Raw genomic sequence first — 17,702 nt, forward strand, 5'->3', positions numbered from 1 at the left:
CTACAGTATATACCCACAGAGTGGTGTATGTACCTACAGTATGTACCCACAGAGAGGTGTATGTGCCTACAGTGTGTGCCCACAGAGAGGTGTATGTGCCCACAGTGTGTGCCCACAGAGAGGTGTATGTGCCTACAGTATGTGCCCACAGAGAGGTGTATGTATGCACTTTCTGTTTCCACAGCTGCTTTAAAGGCAATGCTCACCTTTCTCTGCAGGGGGCGCCATCTCCACGGCAGAGTACAAGCGGCAGGCTGTGCTCGGCCGTCGTCTTCCCCCGAACGAACCGCGATGGCGGTGATTGGAGATCCCAGGGGCCATCGCTGCGGCTGTGCCCAGCCAGCAGACAGGAGCTAATGGGGGAGACAGGACCGTTATGAGAGGCCCTGTCAGAGATAAGATAATCTGCCGGGCATTGGAGGTTAAAGACACTGTTACCGCTTTAATAATTAATCTCTGTCTCTGTGCAGCAACCACTCCGCCGCTCACCGCCATTGTGCCATAATTGCTTTACATTTAATTTGGCTTCAGAAAAAGGGTTGCAGGAGATGGGTAAATTGTGACTAGCATTAATATGGACTCTGGGACACTAGGCAGAAGCTACAGGGAGATGGTCAGCTCAGAGAAGTAGGATCAGTGTGTGGCCATTGTCCTGGTGAAAATATCTCAGTCCAGATCATATTTATTTTAGTTACTGTAATGCTTCTCCTTTTATTAAGGCAAAGCACAATGCCATTGCAGTTATCTCTTATCCATACTAGTAAATGTTGAGTAAAATCACAATGTGGCGCATTTGCCATATTGTAGAATGGTTTCTGCGCATTAATGACGAATGTTGCCATTTAAGATAAAATGCTTCAAGCGTAACTTCAGTACGAAAAGGTTAAATGGCAGGAGGGAACCAATTCGCAGTTGACAGATTTACTCTTTTATTGCAGTCGTCCTTAATTAAAAGTATAGTTAGAGCATCATTGTGATTCCCATAATTACTGTACTTCCTACGAGGGGAGAGAGATTAATATGTTTCCTCAGTGCAGCTCACCGTCTGTCCTTTAATCTTTAAATTCCAGCAGGTCGTCATAATTGTGAGATAATGTCAGCTTCCCTCTGGCCGTTTTGCTCTCAGTGTTTTAGGGAAGACGGGTAGCACTTCCTGTTGAGCAGGCACAGCCAGTGGGAGCAGTCAGGATACCTGCTACCTGCACTGGGAGACCTGTCAGTCACACATAAGGCTGCTTACCTTGGCACGTAGATTTCTTCTCCCTGAGGTCACCTGAGCCAAACGTGGGGAGGCCTGGGCGGGGGAGTGGGAGTGGAGGGGGTATTTTCTTTGACACTCCAGCTTTGTTTTAACTCGAAACCACCACAGTTTGTGTTTGCCATAAATACCTGTAAAGATAAGACGTACCGTAGGTGAACAGGTAATGTATTCTCTCTTTTTGTTTGGTGCTAGCCCTCTTCACCAAGCTGCGATTTAATTACGGGTTGATTCCTTCGGTCTGACCCGCAGTGGATGGAGGATCTAGCTGTGCGTGCAGAGAATAGTTTGCCCAGCAGTAATGCTTCTCGTCATTAGAAGCAAAAAGGCAGATGCAGCAATGGTTCTCATCATTAGAAGCACAAGGCAGATGTTTGTAAAGCTTTCCACAGCTGACAGGAAAGTGGAATCCCAGCAGACGTGCATTAACCTCGCAGAGGCCAGGGCTGCCTCCCACCCCACACAGCACCCCCTGGTGCCCTGGAGGAGAATTACGCCTCATCTGGCTACCACGCTCTCCCCCGGTCCTCTCTGGACGGACTCTAGGCCGTTAGCGTTTCCAAACACCCAGCAGACCCAGCTGAGCTCTGCATGCTCTGAGATAATGATCAAGTTAATTAGACTGCCCTGTAGACCCCCCTTCTCCTTGACTAAATTAACAGAGGCTGTAGCTTAATGATTTGTAACTTGATTAGAACTAAACTCAGCAGCTAAAGAGACTGGGGGAAAAAAAGTCCCCAGCTACTTTTTATTTATTTATTTATTTATTTCTTGGAAGACTTGAATGAAAATTGGGCTCAGGATTCAGGTCATGAGCTGATGTAGTTAGGGAGGTGGGGGGGGGGGGTAGTGGTGGTGGTGAATGGTGAATCTAAACTCCTGTTAATTGCACCCCACAGGCAATCGCTGTTATATGAATGGCTACACAAACACTGCATCAGGGGTGTGAGTGCCCAGTCTAATACTGACTCTCATCAGTCCCACTGCAGAATGTGCCCCGTCAGCAGGAAACTGGGCCAGCCCTGCCCCTTTGCATTCAACCGCACTGATATCCACTCTAGAGTTACACAGAATCACATCCACGACTGCGCTGGACATATTTTCTCTATTTATAAGTATATTACAATGATCATAAAGGATCCTCCTACCATTATATGCACCTGTGCTTCAGTGCGTCAGTGCACCTGTTTACTGGGTTCTTCACAAAGGCTAGGACGTCCAGCATACTGCAAACACAGAGGAACAGGAAGTCAGCTGACACATAGGAAGAGTTTGAAAGATCAGAAGTAAGTGGTAACAGCAGCTCAACATAAAAAACAGTTTTCTACTCATAGGTAATACAGGTTTAATAAACCATGTAACTCTCATAGGTAATACAGGTTTAATACACTCTGTGAGCAACTCTCACAGGTAATACAGGTTTAAAACACTCTGTGAGTAACTCTCACAGGTAATACAGGTTTAATACACTCTGTAACTCTCATAGGTAATACAGGTTTAATACACTCTGTAACTCTCACAGGTAATACAGGTGTAATACACTCTGTAACTCTCATAGGTAATACAGGTGTAATACACTCTGTGTAACTCTTATAGGTAATACAGGTGTAATACACTCTGTAACTCTCATAGGTAATACAGGTTTAATACACTCTGTAACTCTCATAGGTAATAAAGGTGTAATACACTCTGTGTAACTCTCATAGGTAATACAGGTTTAATACACTCTGTAACTCTCATAGGTAATACAGGTTTAATACACTCTGTAACTCTCATAGGTAATACAGGTTTAATACACTCTGTGAGTAACTCTCACAGGTAATACAGGTTTAATACACTCTGTAACTCTCATAGGTAATACAGGTTTAATACACTCTGAGTAACTCTCATCGGTAATACAGGTTTAATACACTCTGTAACTCTAACAGGTAATACAGGTGTAATACACTCTGTGTAACTCTCATAGGTAATACAGGTTTAATACACTCTGGGTAACTCTCATAGGTAATACAGGTTTAATACACTCTGTAACTCTCACAGGTAATACAGGTGTAATACACTCTAACTCTCATAGGTAATACAGGTTTAATACACTCTATAACTCTCACAGGTAATACAGGTGTAATACACTGTAACTCTCACAGGTAATACAGGCTTAATACACTCTGTAACTCTCATAGGTAATAAAGGTGTAATACACTCTGTGTAACTTTCATAGGTAATACAGGTGTAATACACTCTGTAACTCTCATAGGTAATACAGGCTTAATACACTCTGTAACTCTCATAGGTAATGAAGGTTTAGTACACTATGTAACTCTCATATGTAATACAGGTGTAATACACTCTGTAACTCTCATAGGTAATACAGGTGTAATACACTCTGAGTAACTCTCATAGGTAATACAGGTTTAATACACTCTGAGTAACTCTCATAGGTAATACAGGTGTAATACACTCTGTAACGCTCATAGGTAATACAGGTGTAATACACTCTGTAATGCTCATAGGTAATACAGGTTTAGTACACTCTGTAACTCTTCATAGGTAATGCAGGTTTAGTACACTCTGTAACTCTCATAGGTAATACAGGTGTAATACACTCTGTAACTTTCATAGGTAATACAGGTTTAGTACACTCTGTAACACTTCATAGGTAATGCAGGTTTAGTACACTCTGTAACTCTCATAGCTAATACAGATTTAATACACTGTAACTCTCACAGGTAATACAGGTTTAATACACTCTGTAACTCTCATAGGTAATACAGGTTTAATACACTCTGTAACTCTCATAGGTAATACAGGTGTAATACACTCTGTGTAACTTTCATAGGTAATGCAGGTTTAGTACACTCTGTAACTCTCATAGGTAATACAGGTTTAATACACTCTGTAACTCTCATAGGTAATACAGGTGTAATACACTCTGTAACTCTCATAGGTAATACAGGTGTAATACACTCTGAGTAACTCTCATAGGTAATACAGGTTTAATACACTCTGAGTAACTCTCATATGTAATACAGGTGTAATACACTCTGTAACTCTCATAGGTAATACAGGTTTAATACACTCTGAGTAACTCTCATATGTAATACAGGTGTAATACACTCTGTAACTCTCATAGGTAATACAGGTTTAATACACTCTGGGTAACTCTCATAGGTAACACAGGCTTAATACACTCTGTAACTCTCATAGGTAACACAGGTTTAATACACTCTGTAATTCTCCATAGGTAATACAGGTGTAATACACTCTGTAACTCTCATAGGTAACACAGGTTTAATACACTCTGTAATTCTCCATAGGTAATACAGGTTAATACACTCTGTGTACTCATATGTAATACAGATGTAATACACTCTGTAACTCTCATAGGTAATATGAGAGGTAATATGGGAAACATATTAGCCCTACACCCTCACAAGGCTGAAGACTGAATCCTGTTTTACAACTTAGACTCGAACAAAAAGTACTCTTGCATGGTTTCAGAGAATCTGCGAAGGAACGTGAGGCCAGAGGAAATCTTAGATGTGAATGCCCAGTGCTGCGATAAATATGAGACAGGTGATGTCAGGAGGAGGAAGTGGCACAAGAAGTGGGTGCATCCTGGGATATATCAGCAAGAAGTAGGTGGATCCTGAGAGATCTAAGCACTCTTTCCTGCTGTTACTGTATGTGGCATTGAAAGCTTTGAAATGGCATGGCATAGCTGTGCTTGCACTACTACACCACTAGATGGGGCCAATACTATCTATGAATGAGAAAAAATGCTCAAGTACCATGTAAATGGTAAATGGACTGCATTTATATAGCGCTTTTATCCAAAGCGCTTTACAATTGATGCCTCTCATTCGCCAGAGCAGTTAGGGGTTAAGAGTTAGGTGTCTTGCTCAAGGACACTTCGACACGCCCAGGGCAGGGTTTGAACCGGCAACCCTCCGACTGCCAGACAATCGGTCTTACCTCCTGAGCTATGTCGCCCCATGTGAGAGGTAGTTGTCAAAGGCTAAGTTAAGCAGTGGCTAAATGGATGCACACATGAATGAGTTGAACATGTGTGTTTTTCATTTGAAGATTTATACAGCTCCTTACAATGTCCACGGGGGGTTTGCCTCTGTGACAGCATCCAGCAAAGGCTGAACTGGGAACTGCCACCTCCCACATCAAAAATAAAAACACCAATGAGACAACAGCATCAAAGCTGCTCACATTAAGTCACTTTTTCTCACTCTATGACACTGTAATGCACTTCTCTACAGGAGAGAAAGATCCACTGCTGCACAGGTACTGTGAACTGAACACAGCCAGCATCTACAGCACAAGGACTCTGCGTAAACTGAGCACAGCCTGCATCTACAGCACAGGTACTCTGCATACACTGAGCACAGCCAGCATCTACAGCACAGGGACTCTGTGTGAACTGAACACAGCCTGCATCTACAGCACAGGTACTCTGTGTGAACTGAACACAACCTGCATCTACAGCACAGGGACTCTACTCTGGGACACTTCCTCTTGATTAACCAGCACAGGATCGGGAGGCTGTGGACAGGAGCTCGCTCTAAACCAGCACAGGATCAGGAGGCTATGGACAGGAGCTCACTCTAAACTAGCACAGGATCAGGAGCTGGGGACAGTAGCTCACTCTAAACCAGCACAGGATCGGGAGGTGGGGACAGGAGCTCACTCTAAACCAGCACAGGATCGGGAGGCTGGAGACAGGAGCTCACTCTAAACCAGCACAGGATCGGGAGGCTGTGGACAGGAGCTCACTCTAAACCAGCACAGGATCAGGAGGCTGGGGACAGGAGCTCACTCTAAACCAGCACAGGATCAGGAGCTCACTCTAAACCAGCACAGGATCGGGAGGCTGGGAACAGGAGCTCACTCTAAACCAGCACAGGATCAGGAGGGTGGGGCCAGGAGCTCACTCTAAACCAGCACAGGATCAGGAGGCTGGGGCCAGGAGCTCACTCTAAACCAGCACAGGATCAGGAGGCTGTGGACAGGAGCTCACTCTAAACCAGCACAGGATCAGGAGGGTGGGGCCAGGAGCTCACTCTAAACCAGCACAGGATCAGGAGGGTGGGGCCAGGAGCTCACTCTAAACCAGCACAGGATCAGGAGGCTGGGGCCAGGAGCTCACTCTAAACCAGCACAGGATCAGGAGGCTGTGGACAGGAGCTCACTCTAAACCAGCACAGGATCAGGAGGCTGGGGACAGGAGCTCACTCTAAACCAGCACAGGATCAGGAGATGGGGACAGGAGCTCACTCTAAACCAGCACAGGATCAGGAGGCTGAGGACAGGAGCTCACTCTAAACCAGCACATGATCAGGAGTTGGGGACAGGAGCTCACTCTAAACCAGCACAGGATCAGGAGGCTGGGGGCAGGAGCTCACTCTAAACCAGCACAGGATCAGGAGGCTGGGCACAGGAGCTCACTCTAAACCAGCACAGGATCGGGAGGCTGTGGACAGCTCTAATCTGGCTTTCAGAGCTGCAGAAAGTGACAGGGCCACAGCGTGAGAGGCTCTCCTTTCATCCTCAGGTCTGCGCTGTGCAGCAGAGAATAATCCCCAGAATAATGCCGTATTAAAGTGGCCAGGCCAGAGCTGAAGAACGCTGTTAAGCCCATCTGTTTCAGGGCTTTGAAGTGAACGAGTGCGGACGGAGGGGCTTGTGTACAGTATGAAGCACTGGGGAAGAGCTTGGGAACGGCTATGCTAAACCCACCGAAGGACAGAACCATACAGCGCACCGCTGCCACTGTGGGATGCGCTCCGGTGATTTACGGCTGTGCAATGGCTCGCGTAACGACCTCAAACCCCACAGTGTCTTCACCGTGCCGCCTGTCAATCATGTTCACGGGAAAGCGAGCAAGGAGCATCTGCTCAAGTGTGTGATAGAGCTCCAGTGTGTGATAGAGCTCCAGTGTGTGATAGAGCTCCAGTGTGTGATAGAGCTTCAGTGTGTGATAGAGCTTCAGTGTGATAGAGCTTCAGTGTGATAGAGCTTCAGTGTGATAGAGCTTCAGTGTGTGATAGAGCTTCAGTGTGATAGAGCTTCAGTGTGTGATAGAGCTTCAGTGTGTGGTAGATCTCCAGTGTGCGATAGAACTTCAGTGTGTGGTAGATCTTCAGTGTGTGATAGAGCTTTAGTGTGTGATAGATCTCCAGTGTGTAATAGAGCTTCAGTGTGATAGAGCTTCAGTGTGTGATAGATCTCCAGTGTGTAATAGAGCTTCAGTGTGATAGAGCTTCAGTGTGTGATAGAGCTTCAGTGTGTGATAGATCTCCAGTGTGTGATAGAGCTCCAGTGTGTAATAGAGCTTCAGTGTGTGATAGAGCTCCAGTGTGTAATAGAGCTCCAGTGTGTAATAGAGCTCCAGTGTGTGATAGAGCTCCAGTGTGATAGAGCTTCAGTGTGTGATAGATCTCCAGTGTGTGATAGATCTCCAGTGTGTGATAGAGCTCCAGTGTGTGATAGATCTCCAGTGTGTGATAGAGCTCCAGTGTGAGATAGAGCTTCAGTGTGTGACAGAGCTTCAGTGTGTGATAGAGCTCCAGTGTGTGATAGAGCTCCAGTGTGTAATAAAGCTTCAGTGTGATAGAGCTTCAGTGTGTGATAGATCTCCAGTGTGTGATAGATCTCCAGTGTGTGATAGAGCTCCAGTGTGTGATAGATCTCCAGTGTGTGATAGAGCTCCAGTGTGTGATAGAGCTTCAGTGTGTGATAGAGCTCCAGTGTGTGATAGAGCACCAGAGTGTGATAGAGCTCCAGTGTGTGATAGAGCTCCAGTGTGTGATAGAGCTCCAGTGTGTGATAGAGCTCCAGTGTGTGATAGAGCTCCAGTGTGTGATAGAGCTTCAGTGTGTGATAGAGCTCCAGTGTGTGATAGAGCTCCAGTGTGTGATAGAGCTCCAGTGTGTGATAGAGCTTCAGTGTGTGATAGAGCTCCAGTGTGTGATAGAGCTTCAGTGTGTGATAGATCTCCAGTGTGTGATAGAACTTCAGTGTGTGATAGAGCTTCAGTGTGTGATAGAGCTCCAGTGTGTAATAGAGCTTCAGTGTGATAGAGCTTCAGTGTGTGATAGAGCTTCAGTGTGTGATAGAGCTTCAGTGTGTGATAGAGCTCCAGTGTGTAATAGAGCTTCAGTGTGATAGAGCTTCAGTGTGTGATAGAGCTTCAGTGTGTGATAGATCTCCAGTGTGTGATAGAGCTCCAGTGTGTGATAGATCTCCAGTGTGCGATAGAACTTCAGTGTGTGATAGAGCTTCAGTGTGTGATAGAGCTCCAGTGTGTAATAGAGCTTCAGTGTGATAGAGCTTCAGTGTGTGATAGAGCTTCAGTGTGATAGAGCTTCAGTGTGTGATAGAGCTTCAGTGTGTGATAGATCTCCAGTGTGTAATAGAGCTTCAGTGTGATAGAGCTTCAGTGTGTGATAGATCTCCAGTGTGTGATAGATCTCCAGTGTGTGATAGAGCTCCAGTGTGTGATAGATCTCCAGTGTGTGATAGAGCTCCAGTGTGTGATAGATCTCCAGTGTGTGATAGAGCTCCAGTGTGTGATAGATCTCCAGTGTGCGATAGAACTTCAGTGTGTGATAGAGCTCCAGTGTGCGATAGAACTTCAGTGTGTAATAGAGCTTCAGTGTGTGGTAGATCTTCAGTGTGTGATAGAGCTCCAGTGTGTGACAGAGTTGTCACTCTCTTCTATAACATGATCAGTGTGGGATTGGGGGGGCACACATATTTGTCCCTTATCTGAATGCTACAGCTAGCTTCTTAAACTTGCCAACTCAGGAGTCTACTTGTTCAGTGTGTTTGCGAAGAATTTAAAGCACACGGAAATGTGTTGAGCATTTCCTGAAATGCGACACTAGAGGGCGCAAGAGAGCACAGCATGGCTCACTGAACGGACCGTAAAAAAAAAGGGCCCAGAAGCTGTTCCGTTAGTTAGGGTTAGTCAGGGTGCCACCTGTTCCTGTGCGTGCAGAAGCACGCCCGCACGCCCGTGTGCGTGCCCATATTTGCCCAGGGAACACAGTCGCTCAACCTAAATACGGCACCTGCACCTTGATGACGGAGTGCCGGAGTGCTGACAGAAGTGCACTGCCCGCGTCAAATTAGCGCCAGGACAGCGTGGCGTTGATCCGCCATTTGATGGCATCTCCAGCGCGTCAGTCCCGGATTGGCAGCGCGTCGCGACAGAATTATGGGGAGAGATTTGAGCGGTAAAACCGCAGTAAAGCAGGAAATGTACGAATGATTCACAGGATGTCTCCCCCCCCCCCCCCACCCCCCCCGAGAGAAAAGCAGTGCTCAGACCTCCTCCTGCAGCAGTAATGTGGGCAGAGATGGGATTTAGCATATGCTCTTCATTTCCCTGTGCCAGACTTTTAATTCATAATGGGGGGGGGGGGGGGGCGAGGGGGAGCAGAGAGGGGGAGGGGGGGCTCCAAATTGAATCGTGTGAGTGGAATGTGACCTGCCGCTCATAATGGAGATCCATCTGTGAACCTGAGGGAGAGAGAGGGAGAGGGAGGGAGGGAGGGAGGGAGAGAGAGGAGGAGAGAGGGAGAGGAGGATGAGGGGGTGTGTTTGGGTGGAGGGGGTCTGTTTGAGGGACACGCACTCGCTCACACTCACACACATGCACTCGAACACGTACACGCACACGCTCACAGTCACACACACACACACACACACACACACACACAGCTGAGACTGACAGAGCGCAATGTGTGCAGTGATGCACCATAAGTCATGGGAACGTTGTGAGAATGTTTAAGAGAACGTTGCGAGAATGTTTAAGAGAACATTGCGAGAATGTTTAAGAGAACGTTGCGAGAATGTTTAAGAGAACGTTGTGAGAATGTTTAAGAGAACGTTGCGAGAATGTTTAAGAGAACGTTGCGAGAATGTTTAAGAGAACGTTGCGAGAATGTTTAAGAGAACGTTGCGAGAATGTTTACGAGAACGTCGCAAGAATGTTTAAGAGAACGTTGCGAGAATGTTTAAGAGAACGTTGCGAGAATGTTTACGAGAACGTCGCAAGAATGTTTAAGAGAACGTCGCAAGAATGTTTATGTACCAACGAGTCCCAAAGCCCCATACCCACCCCCCTCTTTTTTGATTTTTGAAATCATCCACATGAAAATTCACAGAAATCTCCTCCCCATCCATACACAACTACTCCTCTTTCTTTACATAGAAACCACCACCCCATCCACCCGCAAATACTTCTGAAGAAAGACACAGCAGGAAGGGATCTATTCCTTAAGAAGGGTGAAACGCACACAAGCGGTGCAGACAGATGGCGTTTCCAAAGCCAGCCTCATCAATCTCTGTTGACACAGTTGCCCCTTTTTAAAACCGCTCATACTCTTATTACAACACGTCAGCTCGTTCGGATATCAAATTAATTAGCGAGCACGTTGGAGTTAACGCCCTTTTTCACGAGCTCTCGTTAAAAGTGAAAAGTTGCTCGTTGTGATCAGACGGTGCGCTCATTCACGGTGATACCTAAACCCCATGTTCCATGCACATAAAAGACACTACTACACACATTTTTAATGGGGAAGTGGGTTGTTTTCCAAGCAATTTTCTGCTGGAGTACTTTTTGTTGAAATGTATTCATATTTAATTTATTGGTGTATGCATACCCGCTCAGCAGCACGCACAAGCCTCTTAAAAGATGCAGATAGTTCACCGTGGGAGCTCTGCTAAGCTTCGCTCTTCCCCTTTTAACACGCTGTGCTTTTCATGTTTCTTTCCGTCGCGTTGAGTATTGAGTACGACAGGGCCTGCGTTTTGTCACTTGGGTGATGTTTCTGCCAGGGAAACGGTTCTTTTCTTGAAGACACCCTCTTTTTTTTTATATATAATTGAAAAAAGGATGAAAAATGTGGCCAGCCTTGAATGATCTGACTGAAATAGTCCAATTTTTCGGCTGCTGACCATCGGGGGGTTTCGCGACGTCAGACATGTCTCGCCTCCCTTCTCTCTCTCCCTCTACCCTCTCTCTCTCTCTCCCTCCCTCTCCCTCCCTCCCTCTCTCTCTCCCTCTCCCATCCCTCTCTCTCCCTCTCCCTTTCTCAAAACTCACCCTGTCCTTGAATGTGCTATTTTACGCTGCAGTGCCAGGCGTTTAACGCGCTGTGACTGCAGTCCTTATCGCGCGGGTCCACCGTACGTCCCAAACACGTATCGACCGGGCGAGCCCCACGCAGGGCCCCAAACTCGCGCCACCCCACTCAGGGAAATGATTTCAATTAATTACTCTTCCATCATGACAGAGTGGGGGCCTGGTGGGGAGGGGGGGGGGGCGGGAAAAGAGAACATCATCCTTTTGCTGTGATGCGAGCAGCATGTAATGAGCTTTGCAGAGGTCATTTGACACATTTCTGCTCCTATGAATCAATTTATTCCGAGCGCTTAATTCTGTTGTCAGCTTGGGCCATATTGTTGCTCAGCTAGGCATTCAGAGAGGGTACATTACTGAAAGTGAGACGGTACTCAGTGCCTGGGGGGGGGGGGGGGGGGCACACAGATAATGCATCAGTGCGTGGAGTCCAGCCCATTCCAGCTATCATAGGGAAATTGCTCTCATCATAATTGAAACATTTATTACAGCCGAGTGAAAAGGAGCCCGTGCATTAGGGCTTGCGTGCGAGGGAGTGGAGCCGCACCTGCAGTGACACAGCGCCCTCTGCTGGTGGAGGGGATCACACCCCAGAAATAAGGCCCATCTGTTCGGCCAGGGTCAGGGGCTCTTCTAACAGCCTGACATTTCTTACAGAAAGGCCTCAGAGGCAAGTTAGCAAGTTCAGCACAAAACATGGGGGGGGGGTGGTTCATGAATGTATTCCAGTGATCAGTGGCAGCAGCAGGTGAAAGCTTCCTCCTGTTGGGTGACTACGAATGAGAGCAAATTTGAAGGGGCATACCTGGAAACACCATGACAGCCCGTGACACACACACACGCACAGCATCATGGGTAATTTACTGCACTGTAACTCTGGGCTCAGTGGGGCCCTCAGACCACTGTCCCACATGAACGCAGCCGGATGTGAGAGAGACAGTGACTGTGCGACTGCAGCCGTGAAAACTGCACAAAGGTGGGTGTGTTACAGGTGGGAGGATACAAATCACAGCCACACCCACTGTCACCAAAAGGGCGGGGGATATGCAGGGGGAGGGGCCTAGGGCCGTTACCATGGAACCCATTCCAGAGAAGCAGTCCAGATGCTCATTGATGTTGATACTAACTAATGGCATCACATCCATACCTTTCACAGACTTAAAAAAGCGCTTGAGAGTAAAAGGGGCGAATCTCAGTGCGACCAGCAGGAATGTGTAGCCCCATCCAGGGTCAAAGCATGGCAGCCATGTCCCAGAATGCACAGCAGGCCACGCGGAGGTGGAGGGAGGGGAGAGATTCATCCCTCTTTCATTCCAGCGCTCGGCCAACATATCGAAACGTCAGTCAAAATGGCCTCTCAGCCGGCGCCAAAAAGCCCCCCTGGAAGTTTTGAGGGACCTCCTGCGTTTAGCCTCCTGCTCATCCTGGCACACACCGCAGCGTCCAAACCCTCGCAAGCGGGGTCACATGTTCCCAGTGTGGCGGGGGCCTGGTCCGTGACTGAGAGAGCCCAAGCTTCTCTTCCAATCCTGCTCGCCTCCTGTGGTCTTTCTTTTTTCTTTTTTTTTTTTTTGAGTGCAGAAAATAGAAAATTTTTAACAAGTCCAGAGGGAAAGCCATTACTGTAAGGTTGAAAGAAGGCATTTGGTCCATCAAAGAGGGAATGGTTTATGTGTTTGTTTTCGAAAATGGACGCCTCGTTATTGATAATCTGAGGGCCTTTTTATGACGCTTTGTTCCGAAACAAAGACGAGAAACAAAGGGTGACAATAAAAAGCACAAGCACTAAGTGCAGCGCAGCTTTCACACAGTGGCTCTAAGAGAGAGGGAGTAAAATACCAAACTCTAATCCACCCCCCCAGACAACATCCAGAAACACAAATTTACACACACACACACACACACACACACACACAAACACGCAGACACACTCTCATGCACCTACTCATATGCACACGTATTTACACTGGACGTGCCAGATCCTTGAGGGTAGCCATTCTGACATTTCAGCCCAAATTCAGAATGTCCCAACTGTGACATCACAGACCTCTCTATACCAAAGCAACAATAGCAACATGACCCTAATCTGACATCACAAACCTCTCTATACCAAAGCAACCATAGCAACATGACCCTAATCTGACATCACAAACCTCTTTATACCAAAGCAACAATAGCAACATGACCTTACTCTGACATCACAGACCTCTCTCTTATACCAAAGCAACCATAGCAACATGACTCTAATCTGACATCACAAACCTCTTTATACCAAAGCAACAATAGCAACATGACCCTACTCTGACATCACAAACCTCAGCTCATCTCTCACTCCAATCAGGTCAATGAGTTTTACTGCAACAGATGTAATGCATCATTTTTAACCTGTCCTGTACTGTACAATAATGCACTTTTCCCCCTTTGTGTTACCCGCTCCTTCCTCCTCCTGCTTGCACGCTGTGTCCCTCTAGCTTCCCCTACACATCATTACAGACTTCCTCTATCGCTTGCACCACAGCACCGGCAGGAGTGACACACTCGCTGCTGACACACACACTGGCTTCCCTCGATCTTATCACGGGAAACATTCAAATGTCAGTCACGGCGCGGTGGGTGCACTTGGGGAAGATCAATGGTATCGATGAATCATAGATCATACAAGTCAACAAGGCTGACATTATTAGAATGGAATAATGGCACAGACGAGTCAAGATTAAAATTTAATCATAGTCAGACAAAGTGAGTTATACCTAATCAATAGTGCAATTATGATAACAGACCCCGCGTTCCCCCGGCCCGGGGAATAAGCAGTTCACATCAAGCGGCCCTTTCCGACAACAGACCGCAGTCAGGCTCAGCCCCGTATCGAATCAATCTAGGACATACAGCGCAGAGCACCTGCATTTAGGTAACGTTCTTTAAATAACCTTTACCAGCAGAACAAGAGGAATGACAGTACAGTCGGTGGGGGTAGGGGGTGGGGGTGGGGGGTGGGGGCAGAGGGGGGGTGTGGTGCCCCAGTTTTGCAGCAGCCCTCCAGTAAGCATGACAGGCTGGATGACACATCATCAGCAGGCACAATAAAAAAGACAGATCTCGAGCAGACGGTGGCATTTGGTTTTTGTCCTTTGGCGAACCCGGCGATATTGGCAGGACTGCCGCGGGTTTAGCCGAGCTCAGGCAGCGGCGGCGGCGGCGGCGGCTAAATCTAAATTACGTTAACAATCCATTACCGCCATCCCCCCCCCCAATGTAATGGACGCAAGTCAAAATCAATAAAAACAATAATTAAGGAAAAAACTGTTTATGGACGAGGCTCGGTACTGCGGTCCGGAGCGTCAGACGTGGCTAATTCACCTTGGGGGGAATCTGAGCGCACAGAGCATGACCTCAAGCAGTCTCAGATGTCCCTGCCGATCATGTTCTGAGCTCCAATTAAGCAAAGCCAATAAGCCAGTCATTTAAGATGAGTAAACGCTGGGGAACCGGAGTGCGGTACTTTTAGTTAGGGTGCGCCGTACACACGAAATCCGCTTCGTCCGCCATTTTGAGATAATGTCACCAACAGTCACAGTTCTCTCTCTATTTGGGCCAATCAAAAAAAACATATCGCCAAAACTGAAATAATATTACAAAAAAAAGAGAGAAAAACTGTAGAAAGTGAGCTGTCCCTTTTAAAAGTTATGTCCTGGAAACCCTGTCCGTTGCCATGGAAACGCACTACAAGTGAGCGACTGAGGCCTGAGAGCGGCCGTGTGTGAAGGTGTGTGTCCTGGATGGACGTCCGCCAGTGGGAAAAGCTACACATAACCCATAATAATCACAGAGATTGTGAGCTGTGAGCAAGCAGTTACTAGGGGCAGGTCAACAGGTCACTACGGCGCACAACTACCATCACTATCTGTGCTAAATGTGTCCTTAAATTAGAGTTATGTGTAATTTTCTTCATCCTCACTCAACCTAATGGCCTTGGTCAATTGCTGAAGTGGACTGAATAATGTACCCTAACAAAGCACACCTCACTCAACAGCTGGAGGTCTCATTGAGCTGCTACTCAGTACAATTAGTGCTACTCACTAATTAGCCAAACTACCTTCACACCTGACTCCCAGGTAAAGGGAGGGTGGAAAACCAGCAGCTCTCGGCCCTCGAGGATGGAAGATTTAAGTAACCGAGCCTTTAACCAACAGCAGGGTCAAAGGTCAGAGGTCAAATCACACAGGGCGGTGACTGGGCCAATGAGATGTGTGATGAAGAACATGGATCGAACGCTCTGTGATCTGTGACCACACCCAAAAATGGCTCCTCTCCATAGCAAAGTTATTCAGCAGTGCCCGGTACGATGGTGCGAGGGGGTGCGGCGGGGGTGTGGGGTGGGGGGGTGTTATTCTGTGTTAATGAAGGAGGGCACAAACCTCATTTAGAAGGACAAATCAGATCAGGAGATTTCAAACCCATTAGCCGTCGCTCACCGGGAATGATAATAACGATGAAAGAAGAGGCAGGTTCGGGGCGCTTTGCGCACACAACGGCGACGTCTTAGGAAGAGACGGAGAGAGAGAGAGAGAGAGAGAGAGAGGGAGAGGGAGAGGGAGAGAGAGAGAGAGAGAGAGAGAGAGAGAGAGAGAGAGAGAAAGAGAGAGAAAAAAAGAAGAGAGAAGCTTTTCCTGGAGGGGAATCAAAGAGCAGTTCATTCTCACGCTGACCTTCACAGCTCCAGGCAGCCGGGCAAGGGCACAGACAGATTGAGAATTAATTGGCGCAATTAACATTTTGTGATTATAAGGAGCGCGGATCGATGCTCTATGCAAATGGCAGTATTGATGGGAGGCAGAAACCTGGGTAATTGGGTTTGGTGAACAGACGGCCCTTGCCTGTCTCTTCTATAATGGAACAGGGGGGCCAGGATGCACCAGCTGAGTGTGTCAGAGGCGGGGGGGGGGGGACATCAGGGAGGGTTTGGGGGCAGCCTGTACACCCCAAAACTCTCATTCATATCAGTGCACAAGAAGCATCTCTACACCCCAAAACCCTCATTCATGTCAGTGCACTGGAAACATCTATACACCCCAAAACTCTCATTCATGTCAGCGCACAGTTTCAAACTCTTTGTTTTTGTTTCCTGTTTTTTTGCCAAGCGCTACAGTAATGATCCTGCTCCCTGCGATTGGACCGCAGTATTAATCTATTTCTGTAGCGAACTATATAAAGTTAAACATAATTTGAGTCAGGAACAAGAGAAGAGAAGTGCAAAATGACTGAGAGGGAGACTGAAGTGTTACTCATATTATTAAGATTAGTATTATCTGGATGATTAGAGTTTATGAGAGCTGTGGTAATTATGGACAGGCAACATGGAAAAAAGCAGGGGAGAGATTAAAATTAATAACCCTCCAAAAAGACTGAAAATACTTCACAGGAGTTGAGCGCCTTGGTGTTAATGTTCCTTTGCAGCGTTTGTCTGTGGGACGAGGGCCAGTAAATTAAAGTCTACCGCCTTCATCTTACCAAAGGCCTACAAAGACCCATCAGCACCATAGTTTTAAAAGCACCATAGTAAAGCACTCAGATTAATTATATGGGATTAATTAGGTGTTGGGTGGGTGTGTGGCGATGGTGATACTACAGTAATTAGGTGTGGGTGGGTGTGTGGCACTACAGTAATTAGGTGTGGGTGGGTGTGTGGCACTACAGTAATTAGGTGCGGGTGGGTGTGTGGCGATGGTGATACTGCAGTAATTAGGTGTGGGTGGGTGTGTGGCGATGGTGATACTACAGTAATTAGGTGTTGGGTGGGTGTGTGGCGATGGTGATACTACAGTAATTAGGTGCGGGTGGGTGTGTGGCGATGGTGATACTCCAGTAATTAGGTTTGGGTCGATTGCCAGACATTCATAATTGGGACGTGGGTGTTTGGCGATGGTGATACTGCAAATATTAGTGTGGTGTTGGGTGTGTGACGATGGTGATACTACAGTAATTAGGTGTGGGTATGTTGCGATGTGATATTACAGATAATAAGGTGGCGCGCTGGGTGTGTGCGATGGTGATACACAGTAACGATGGTATTCCTCAATTGCCCCAAGACATTCCTATATATCTGGGCCTTGCAGTTTTTAGCAGTGGCTTGATAACAGGTCAATGTTTTGGTGGATGCTTTTCTTGTAGAGTCACAGCTCTTAACAAATAGAAATGATTCATATCAAAGTACCGTGGCAGGTCATGCCAAGTCATTTACATTTCCTGCCCTTCATTACAGAGAAAAAAGGTGGCCAGCTCTGTGTAGAT

The 17,702-nt window shown here is 47.0% G+C and overlaps 1 long non-coding RNA gene across 1 annotated transcript; it reads right to left on the minus strand.

The window, feature by feature from the left end:
- Positions 1–212: 212 nt before the first annotated feature.
- On the minus strand, positions 213–2,582 carry LOC135242734 (uncharacterized). Its single transcript, XR_010326448.1, has 3 exons — positions 2,407–2,582; positions 1,241–1,389; positions 213–353 (listed from the first exon to the last, which is right to left on the minus strand). It is a non-coding gene; the product is annotated as an uncharacterized LOC135242734 (long non-coding RNA).
- Positions 2,583–17,702: the final 15,120 nt, after the last annotated feature.

This window comes from Anguilla rostrata, chromosome 16, assembly GCF_018555375.3.
Source record: "Anguilla rostrata isolate EN2019 chromosome 16, ASM1855537v3, whole genome shotgun sequence".
NCBI classification, from domain to species: Eukaryota; Metazoa; Chordata; class Actinopteri; order Anguilliformes; family Anguillidae; genus Anguilla; species Anguilla rostrata.